The following is an 11,828-nucleotide window of genomic DNA, read 5'->3' as shown; positions in this document are numbered from 1 at the left end:
ATGCTTAAATGGCAAATTCTACAATTTGGTAGAACTTTTCTTTCTTAATAACTATTATGACATCCGGACTTCTTGCTTGAATGCGTTGAACTGTTCGTAGCTCCATGTCTCATAGCACTTTGTGACTTTCATTTTCAAGTACTGCTGCCGTTTATTATTATTATTATTATTATTATTATTATTATTATTATTATCATCATCATCATCATCATCATCATTATAATAATAATAATAATAATAATAATAATAATAATAATAATAATAATAATAATAGCTGCATGTTTTACCATGAACAACAAATCGAGAAACTGATCAAGAAACAAATGATACAAATATCAAGAAAAGTTTGGGTTTTTTATCTTCTATTACAGGTTTTGACGTATTAACGTTTTCTAAAGCGTTTATTAAGTTTGAAACTGCAGTAGTATCTAGACCTAAAATACCAATAAAGATGGCTGACATAAGGCTGCCACCTTTGCAGTCTCTAAAACCGTCCCAAAACTTGAATAGATATAAAAATAATTGTAACAATCTATTAAATAAATATTACTGTGGCAGGTATTGCGCGGATTTCTATCAGTAGTTTGTTTGATTTTCGAGTTTTGGGTCATTGGCGAAACTTAAAACAGCGGTAGTCTTAGGTCTTCCATATTTGTTATGGTTTTAACATAGCAAAACGGCCCCACTGATGTTTCAATCCTTATAAATGTTGCTAAATAAGTTAATCCACACAAAAAGTATCCGGGTAGGTAGAGGAGTAACTTCTATTGCGTTTGGTAATATTTGTATATGTGTTTCTCGATCACATATTCTAAAATATTTCTTTTGATAATTAGTATGATCATTATTATTAGTAGTATTGCTATAAGTAGTAGTAGTGATGGTGGTTGTGAGAATTATGGCTGTGATATTGAACTAAGTCTGTTGATAAATACCCAATTTGTGAGCTTTACGTCTAACTGACCTACAGCTGGTTTAAATTGAATCGATCTTAAGCAGGATGATTAACAAAATGAAAGTATTGTTTTTTTGTTTGTTTGTATGTTAACCGTGATTTTATGGAAACCCTAAAAAGGCCGCTCGGCATTGTTTCTTAAAAAAACTCTTACCGCTTTTCTTTTTGTCTTCGCATGGAGCCCACTTTCCTTGCAGCAGCTTTGGTAATGTCATAAATGGGTGTGCTCTAATTCAAGCTAGTTAGGCCAAGGAATATTGTGTTTCGATATGAAATAAATGCTGACATGAACATACGTTCGCGACAAAAAATATCAGTTCACTGTCATTGTTATTCTTATTATTGTTATTATTATTAATGTTAGTATTGTTATTATTATTAATGTTATAAGTATTACTATTAATATTATTATTATTATTAGTAGTAGTAGTAGTAGTAGTAATAGTAGTAGGTTTTTTCGTTATTGTAACAATATTAGTAGTGATAGTAGTGAGGATTATAGTTGTGATATTCAAATAAATTTACTGATAAAATCCGATATTTTTTAACATTGTAAGATTTAGCGTCCCCATGATGGTTATTAATAATTTTTTCTCATCGGTATGGCAGAAGATTTCCTTACTTTTTTTTTTTAGTCGCCAATTCATTCGATGTTTTATCTATAAAATTATAAAATTCAAATGACATTGTAACGGGTGTTGTAACCCAACATCTGGTTTACCACTTCCGGTTGTGCATGCGTACATAAACATAAACCCATAACGGCATGAGCAAATAAACACAAATCGCTGGACCGGTTGCGTTCGAACAAACGGACGTCTTTAGAAAAGCAAATATCTTAAATTTTTTGAATAAAACGCTTCAAAATATGGGAAGCAAACGCAAAACGTGATTACAAGTAATACGTATAATCATCGACCTGTTTCATATATATATATATATATATATATATATATATATATATATACGATATATATATATATATATATATATATATTATACTAAAAACTCAATGCGATAATAAAACGTGTTGTTTTACTGTGCACTTTTTTAGCGTCACAATTTTTTTCGCGTTGAAATTCTCCAAATAAACAATAGTTAATACTTTCTGCAATTTTTTTACATTTTTTTCTTTTCCGTATTACGTTATTTTAAATCAATTTTCTTACTAATAAATCTACTTTAATCCGTTGACAACCATAAGATCATCTTACAACGGCGATTTACCCACCGCCTTCCTTTTTTGTTAATTTATTCTCCATTTTTAAATACCTTTCTTAAAAACATTCACACATTTTCTTCTATACTACTAACATAAATAAATAACCCTGAAAATATGATATTTTTAATTGCATTAAAAATAAATAAACGAAGCGACAATAAAACGCATTGTTTTACTGTGTACGTTTTCAGCGCCTAATTGTTTTTTTTTTCTTTTCGGGTTTAAATTAAAAGATGTACTAATATTTTAATTTAACTTTAAGTATTATAGTATCTGTTCAGAGCACACTTACTTATAAGTATGGCAACCCACTTATAATTCAATGGCTTTAAGTTATTTTATTTTTCAAAAATAAACAATTATAAACAGAACGACTCATAGAAATCTATCTATATTCTTTTTTCATTTTAATATACTTTCATAGAAATGTTTCTGTCATGTCACAAGAAACTATTTTCTTTACGTCAAAAGTGTCACACGCATACATTAATTCCATAACTAATATAACATGCTGACCCAACGGATCACGGGTAGTCTAATATGTACTAGAACTCGTCAAGGTGTTAAACTGGAAACGTATGTCTGCTGGGATTGTGTGCACATACAATTCCCCAAGAACGTCGTAAAACAAACGCCAATAAATCGATTTAAAAGTGTTAATAACTTTAAGATATATCTATATTTTGGCTGTTTATGGAAGCGTCATTTTAAACCATTGCAATGTATTTTATATATTATTATTAATATGTTGTTTAATACTCAAACATACCAACATGATTAACTGCTAACTTTATTTTTTCGGATAATAAAGCATCTATCCATTTTCTTCTTTTTTTTTTTTTTTTTTTTTTTTTCAATGTATTAATCGATGGTGATCCGAAAACAAGCTTCTCCTTTTACCAGAAATTCAATGCTAATCATGATTCGTGGAGAATCTGGTGCGAGAAATTTTTCTACTTCCTTAACTGCTTTTGAATATTTTTGGAGGATTAGCAAAAACATTTACATTACGTTTAATTTCTCATCACAAAAAGAGATGGAGCATGGGTTAAAATTATATCAAATTCTCAATGATTTACGAATGAAGCATTCATAAGCTTGTCGACAGTCGGAATCAAATCATTGAGAGCAAAAGTCGTTGTTGTTATAAATAAGGATTTGCAACAACAAAAACAGGTTTTCATTTACAAAATGAAAGTTTAAATCGACAAAATCTTTGCACTTACAATATAATTAAGAATATTATAAGAGCAAGCCGTACTTGTACTATAAAGAACACTTATTAGATATTACTTACGTAGAAGATATTGTTCCATTCCAGAACAAAGTAGCAAAGGCTAATATTTTATATAAGAATAACAATAATGTAGCGAACTTTTATGGCAATACATTTGATCGAACTAGTATATCATGTGGCTGAACTATGTGATCTAACTTTATTAGTTTTGAATTGAAAATCTGATTTTATTTTTATTATTTGAATAATATTGAAGAGGAGTAATTTATTTATTTATTTACGGACATATAATGGTCATCTTCTAGCTGTTGTTTCACAGCGTTTCGGCCAACTATTCTTTGGCCTTCGTCAACTTGTAAACCGCGACGGGATAGGGATCCTGAGTCTCTTAACTACATCCTCAGTAATTACTGTCTTCTATAGTTGTTGTCGTCTCACCACGTCTGATTTTATTGTTTTGAAAATAAAGTGCCTATTTTTTGTTTTATTTTACTTCAGCCGAAGTTCTCAGAAATCAAGGGGCCCACTGCCTAGGGCTAACACTTTAACTCTACATGAGATACATAGATATTCAAATGTCCCATTAAAGTTATTTATCTCTCAAATACTGAGCTTGTAAAGAAATTGAGAACATTAATTTCCTCCTCCAAATTAACCATTTTCATATGTTGTAGCATATCTTTTGTTTTGTGTCTCTTGGTCTTACTGAATTCCAGGACAAGAATTCATCTACTCTGGTGGAGTATCATGCTTCCTGCTGCTACTTGATCTAACATCACTTGGGGAAGGTGCGCGATTTCTTCGTAAAAGCTAATATAAGTTAGCCATAATGAGAGGATAATATTTTGGCAGCAAATACTATGTGATTTAGTATTTGGTCAGGGTTTACTTTTAGGGAAAGATACCCTCATGCCAGGTTGTTCTGGCACACCCCTCTCCAAAGAGAGTTTAGACATTCGAGGATAGTGTCTAGTACGCATTTAAGTGTTCTCCTATTTATATGTACAAATACATGTCACCTAAATTTTCATACCAACGACATTTAACCCTCGTGGCCGTTTTTATTCATACTAAATATTTTTCAAAGTTTTAAATGAATTCGCAATATAAATGGTGCAGGTTTTAGAGTTCCAAAGCTGACAATTTATACCAGTATGATATAACTTCAATCTACTATGTTATTTATCTTTTTTATATACTCATATTATAATACTCATACGCATAATTTCACATGTCCACATAGAATTATCATAACTGTTCTACATAAGTAGAATCTAATCAATATATCTTATATCACTTTTATCAAGCTGTGCCTGGAAAACATCTGCCTATATGTATATACCTATATAAATAAAAGATTAAATATATGCATGTGTGTATGTTTGTGTGTAAATATTTAACCGCTAAACACTTAAACTAATGGACACATAGCAATGGAATAAACAAGAATTAGTAACTATACACAACAGCAGCTTTATTACGATCTACATTTTTTTTGTTTGGATGGATGAATCACGCTTACAAATGTCGACAAGTTGAAATTCAAAATCTTCATTTAAATTGCCGACAGCACTATTAGTTTGCGCATACATCCCTTAATCATAACTAATGTGGTTGAATTTTTAAAATTTCTTTGGGTCTGTAATAATAAATACGAAATTTGAATTGAAATATATCAAATGTAATTTACGACTAATAATTAATAAGATTCCATTCTTTAAAATTACAAATAGCATAAGAATAATTTCCACGAAATATTATTACATTAGATATGATCTGGGTTTGTGTTTGTTAAAACGCAAAATGTTAATTTCAAATCGCTAACATTTCTATTAGTTTAAGCATCCGTAAACTATTTATTACTAAATGTTGTCTTATTATTTGTTTTATTATTATGTATTATTATTTGTTTATTTTATTTTTTACTTTCTTTTCTATCTGTCTCAAGCGGAAGCGAACGCGTTTTTTTTTGGTTTCGATATTATCTTATGGCACCCAAGTCATAATGTTAACTTTTAGAATCAGTACCACGCACACACACACACACACACACACACACACACACACACACACACACACACACACAGGCACACACACACACACGCCCATACGCACACACGCACATATATGTGGGTGTATGTGTGTGTTATTAGATTCACACATACAATTTCAAATACGATGATTACTTCTATTTTAATAAAATTTGTCTTGTAATTTTTCTTTTTCTTTTAAAAATTACTTTCCAGTAAAGTATTTAAAACTGAAAAGGCGTACTTTTACTGATGTATATTTGCTAAAAATTATGAATAAATTTAAAGAGAACAATCATTTTATGTTAAATTACAAGAAAACATCATCAAAAATATTTTTATTGAATTTTCTAATAAATTCTTATCTGCATTTTCTTTTTACTGATTATCAAAGCTCTAATAATGTTAGAGGTTAATGTGTATCATGATGATCGGTGATGATAGAAATTGTCGCAATTGTAATGGCTAACTCATCGTATATACGAGGAACGTGCAATAAGTAATTCCCCTGACCCACTTCCAGTTGTCTTATCTAGCTGATATTTTGCATGTTCAATGATTTATATCTCGAGGGGTTATGTGGCAAATTACAGCTCTGAACTAATTGTGGTTTCTGTTTTACAGATGTTTGAACTGAGTCAGATGTGAAATGGAGCCTGTTGAATGTCGAGCAGTGATCCAGTTTTTGTATTTGAAAGACTGCACACCACAGGAGACTTTTGATGAAATAAAAAAAACTCATGGTAATAATGCCCCATTATATGACCTTGTAAAACGCTGCATATGCATAAGATTCTGCCAGATGGATTCCCAGGTTGCTCACATCATTCCAGAAGCGAGAACGCGCCGAGTGCTCGAGGACGAATTTGGAGATGTGCAAAGAAGACGAGTCAAAGTTTTTCAACAGACTAATTACAGAGGGTGAAACCTGGGTCCATCACTATGATCCAGAGACCAAAGCCCAGTCAATGCAGTGGAAGCACTTGGACTCACCCTCTCCAAAGAATGCAAGGGTGCAGCCCTCCGCTGGCAAGGTCATGCTCACAGTTTTCTAAGACCAGGGCGGAGTAGTGATAACAGATTTCCTGGCGAAGGATACCACAATTACGGGAGCCTATTATTCTTCACTTTTGAGGAAATTAAGGGAAACTATCAAAATCAAGAGGCGTGGCAAGATCAGCAAAGGTACCCTCCTACTGAAGGACAACGCTCCGGTCCACAACTCGCATGTTGCCAGATCAGAAGCACGGCCGTCTGGTTATGAAATTCTACCCCATCCTCCATACTCTCCTGACCTTGCACTCTCTGATTTTAACCTCTTTTCAGCCATGATGTTGTTTTTGAAAGGGAAGCGTTTCCCATATGATGCAGACTTGATTTCTGAAGTCATGTCGTGGTTGGAGGACCAAACTGGGGTGTTCTACAAAAACGGTATCCAGAGCAGCATCAAACGATGGGGGAAATGCATAATTCTGGGTGGATTCTATGTAGAGAAAGACTAATAAATGTATCAGTTTCGTTGCTCTACTTCCATGGGAAGTGGGTTAGGGGCATGAATTATTACACGCCCCTCGTATACCTTATCAAATAATAGAAAAATACTTATTTTGAAAAACTTACATAGTTAATATAACCGACATTTACCACGAATATTATTCGAAATTGCACGTCAATTTTTCTTTATTTTAGAAAATAATGTGTTAACCTCATATCGTTATATTTATATATTTTTTTAATGATTTATGTCCCTTTATTTATGTTGAGTGTACGGACTTTAAAATATAATTATTGGATGCACATTTTTCCCTTTCTATGATAAGTTTATAAACAATTAAAAAGATGTTATTTATGCCAATTTGATATTTCAAACAATATCGCAAATCATCTTCCATAATATAAAGGGAAAAATATGTTTAAATGCATGCATGTATATTTGCATGTATCCCTAAAACTTTTGACACAGGCGATGGATCTTCACAAAACTCGTATCGTTTTGAAATGCGACCCTTCGGATGACATTATATAAAAATTGGTTAAACCCATTAATTCCTTCACCCTCCATTTGGAACTTTTCTTCGGGGAGAGGTAGCAAAAAATCATTCCTTCATGACAATTTAGTCACACAGGCATACGCAAAAACGATCTTTCTTGAATTAGTTTAAATATAAAAACGATTATACTTCGCAATTGCGATCATACACCAGTCGTTATAGTGGCAGCGTCGTTATCTAAAGATTGCACCTTTGAGCATAGATATCGGATATATTGTTTTTCGATTTTGAAAATATTAATATTTAAACAGAGTTATTTATGCCATTTTCCTTTGTTTGTTTTTTTAATTTTACATGATGTTGCTGTTCTTTTTTTTCGACTTTTTAAAGAAGTTTTAACATTTAAATTTATGCCATTTTTTCATTCACTTTTTCTTTATTTTGCATCACGTTCGTTTGTTTTCTTTTTGTTTTCGTTTTTCCGATTTAAAAGAAAAAAAAGTTATACTATTCAAACAGTGTTATTACGGTCGCTTATACTTTATTTTCCATTTTGTTTTGATTTACCCCCAACACACGGGCAATTATAATTGAACTTTTGATTTGAATGAATCCAAAATAATTACTTAATCGTTAAGTTATACTTCCTACTTAACTTTAACATTATAATAGATTTTTCGTTTTGGATACTCCTTGACGTTATAAATTCCATAATGTATTCATATTTATAACCCCATTTCCCGTCATCTATATAATTATAAAACTCAAATGATCTTGTAACGATGTATGTAACCCACTTTCTGGTTTACGACATACGGTGTCGCATGCGCGCGTAACCAGCGCACTGAAATATTAACGTCATTATTTCGAAATTATTATTTAACATGCGAAGAACGGGGTTTACAATAACTTAAACATAATACAGAAATGAACGATGTAAAAAAAAGCAGACAGTATTCACAATTGTTTATTTGGATAATTTAAACGCGAAAATAAAACAAAAGAACAATTGGGACGCTGAAATATTAACGTTATTATTTCGAAATTATTATTTAACATGGGAAGAGAAGGGTTTAAAATAACTTAAACATAATACAGAAATGAACGATGTAAAAAATAAAGCAGATATTTGAAAATTTGAATTTAACTATAATAAGTATTGTGATATCTGTTCAGTGCACTTTTACCTATAAGTACGGCCAACCACTTATAATTCACTAACTGTAATTTAAAAAAAATCAATTATAATAAACAGAACGACTCATAGAACTCTATCTATTTTCCTTTTTTTTTTTTCATTTTAATATACTTTCACAGAAATTTTTCTGTTATGTTAAAAAAAAACTATTTTATTTACGTCACAAGTGTCACGCTCATACATGAATTCCATAGCTAATCTAACATACTGACCCAACGGTTCACATGCAGTCTAGTATACTTCTAGATTTTGTCTTTACTATCTTTTATTAACACCCAACTATCAATATTTTTATATTAATCTATACACGTATAAAACTCAAATGACCTTGTAACGGGTGTTGCATCCCAACATCCGGTTTACGACCTCCGAGTGCGCATGCGTACATAATAAAAGCGTCAAGAAAACGTTTAGTTTTACTGTATACGTTTTCAGCGTCTCAAATTTTTTCGCCTTTAAATTAAACGATATATAAACATTTTAATTTAACATTAAGTATTATGGTATCTGGGTACTTTATGTTAAGCGTAGACCCTGCGCAAACATTTTTCAAAATTTTCAAAAATAAACAATTATAAACAGAACGACTCATGGAAATCTATCTGGATTCTTTTTTTATTTTAATATATTTTCAAAGAAATGTTTCTGTTATGTCACAAAAATCTATTTTCTTTACATCACAAATGTCAGGTTCATACATTAATTCGAGAGCTAATAGAACATACTGACCTAACGGATCACGGGTAGTCTAGTATATATTACATTATTAAAGTAAAGCGTATAAATACACACAGACAGATATATATATATATATATATATATATATATTTATATATATATATATACATATATATATATATCCACACAGACAGATATATATATATATGTATATATATATATATATATATATATATATATATATATATATATATATACTGAAAATCATACTTTCCACTTCATAGAATATATTCATGTCTGTATTCTATTCTTAAAAGAGATTGTTTACTTTATTTATATAACATTGGATTAACCACCATGGAGGTCGTCCTATCTACTTCCAGGGCCGCTGTATTACCATATAGTGAATGGATTCTGGACCATGCAGTAGCTTCTTGTGGGGCGTCTTGATGTCATATTAGTGGGTAATGTCACGGCTTTTCCTGCAAATGGCTTCAAAAATCATCGCCTCCTTCTCTTACATCAAGCATCTACGTTCTAACCTTCCAGAGCTTGAAATCGAATTATAGAAGACTAAACCTCAGCTATTGCTCCTCTGTGACACTATCATTGGACCGACCGTTTTACTAGACTAGTTTGCGATTAAAAGATACTCAAACATGACATCAAGATCTGACCTGCAAAACCGCCATGGGCATGAAATATAGCTTTCCATATAATAGAGACATCTCCAAAAATCCTAATTTGCTAGGTATGTGCAAAATGAATTCCGAAGTTCAACATGTATGAATATTTTGCCCTCGCTATTTATTTCAAAATTCATCAAAAATAAGAAAATTAACGAATTTTAATGATTTTTCAGTATTTATAAAATAATGGTCACCGAAGTTAATAAACTTAGGAGATTTTATACATAAATCTTAGTGAAAATTTATTATTGCGTTTAAAGAAAAATACCTTTGCTAAAGTTATGATCGTCAGTAGTAAAACAGTGCAGGAATTTATTCGAGCTTTTTTTATGAAAATAAAGCATCGTAAATTGTAACAATTAAAAAAACATCTGCATGAAACATTATGAACAAACCCCCTAAAGTGCGTATTATTGAATTCGATATAACTCGCGGAAAAATTAATTTCTCGAACTACCGATATAATCATTGAATTAAGCCTTGTTTATTTAATGTTTTCCCATAAAAAAATTATACTTGCAAAAATATTTTCACTTTATATTTTAACTAGCAGGGCTACCCGGCGTTGCTCGGGACCGTATAAACAATGAAAAAACAAAAGCAGATATTGAATATATGTTTTATTCTTAGGGGAGAGGAATCTTTCATCTCTATGTATTATTTGTTTTATCTACCCTAGGACTGGTATTGTTCATGTTTTATCCCTAGTGTAGGTAATTTACAGCATGTACATGAAATTGTTTTACCTTAGGGAGAAGAGAACAGGTAATATACAACATAATGTGTCTATATTACATCCCTGGCAACGCCTAGAAACCAGCTAGAACATGTATTTCAGTCAATCTTTATTACATCTTGGGCTATGCCGGGAAACCAGCTAATCTCTATTTAGTGACTTGACCACCAAAATACCTCCCTAAGTGTGTCCTTTCTTTTGAACTTATTAGATATAGGTATCTAGAAATGTGTGTGAAATTTTGTTGAATGCATTGTTCACTATGATTTTCTTATTGTTCTACACAATATCAACTGTAGCGAAATAAAACAGTAAACTTAGTGTAGTGTTAGAATAAAGAGCAAAGGAAAAAATTAGAATCATATTCTGTAATTACAAATCTAAATTTGCTAGCGTGTACCAGTATTTGCCAGGTTGTGGAAATTTGGAATTTATAACATATGTAGTGGCCTTTTCCTAGATACCTATTTTTATAATTGTTTCAGTATATTGCTACAAAATGTGACATTTGTTGGCGTTTGTAAAAAAAATCATGAATGTGCTTATATTCCAAAAAAGAAAATATCAGTGCACAGTATTGAAAGTGTTTGAGATTCAAAAGTCTGTAACATTTCTACTAACTTCATAAGATGTCATGTGAGAAACTTAATTGAATATCAAGACATTATCTGAAGCGTTTTTATTTTGGTGTAACGTATGTGTTTACAGTGAACCTTAACTTTTAATAAACAGATTGGTATGCAATGACATAGGCTAGGAATCTTAGACAAAATATATATAAATTGGAAAAATGTGTGAACAAATGAAAAAAAAATGATCCGCTCTACTTGATGACATCAAGCACAGTAATATTTTAGTGAAGAAAATATGAAATTGATGTTCAGTGATTAGTTTGGATGAATGAGAAAATGTAATTGTTTGATGCATAAAAAATAACTCATTTGCTGTATTTGATATTAAGCAGCAAAAAAATAGTGATTTGAATATTTAGGAAAACATCAAATCAGATTATGTAAAAAAAAAAGATGAAATTAGAAAATATATATTTTCTGTTTATGAGTTTTGCCAATCAAAATTTTGTGGCAGAAATTG

This window comes from Euprymna scolopes, chromosome 9, assembly GCF_053919585.1.
Source record: "Euprymna scolopes isolate OS-2025 chromosome 9, ASM5391958v1, whole genome shotgun sequence".
NCBI lineage: Eukaryota > Metazoa > Mollusca > Cephalopoda > Sepiida > Sepiolidae > Euprymna > Euprymna scolopes.
Note: the sequence above shows the minus strand (reverse complement) of the source record.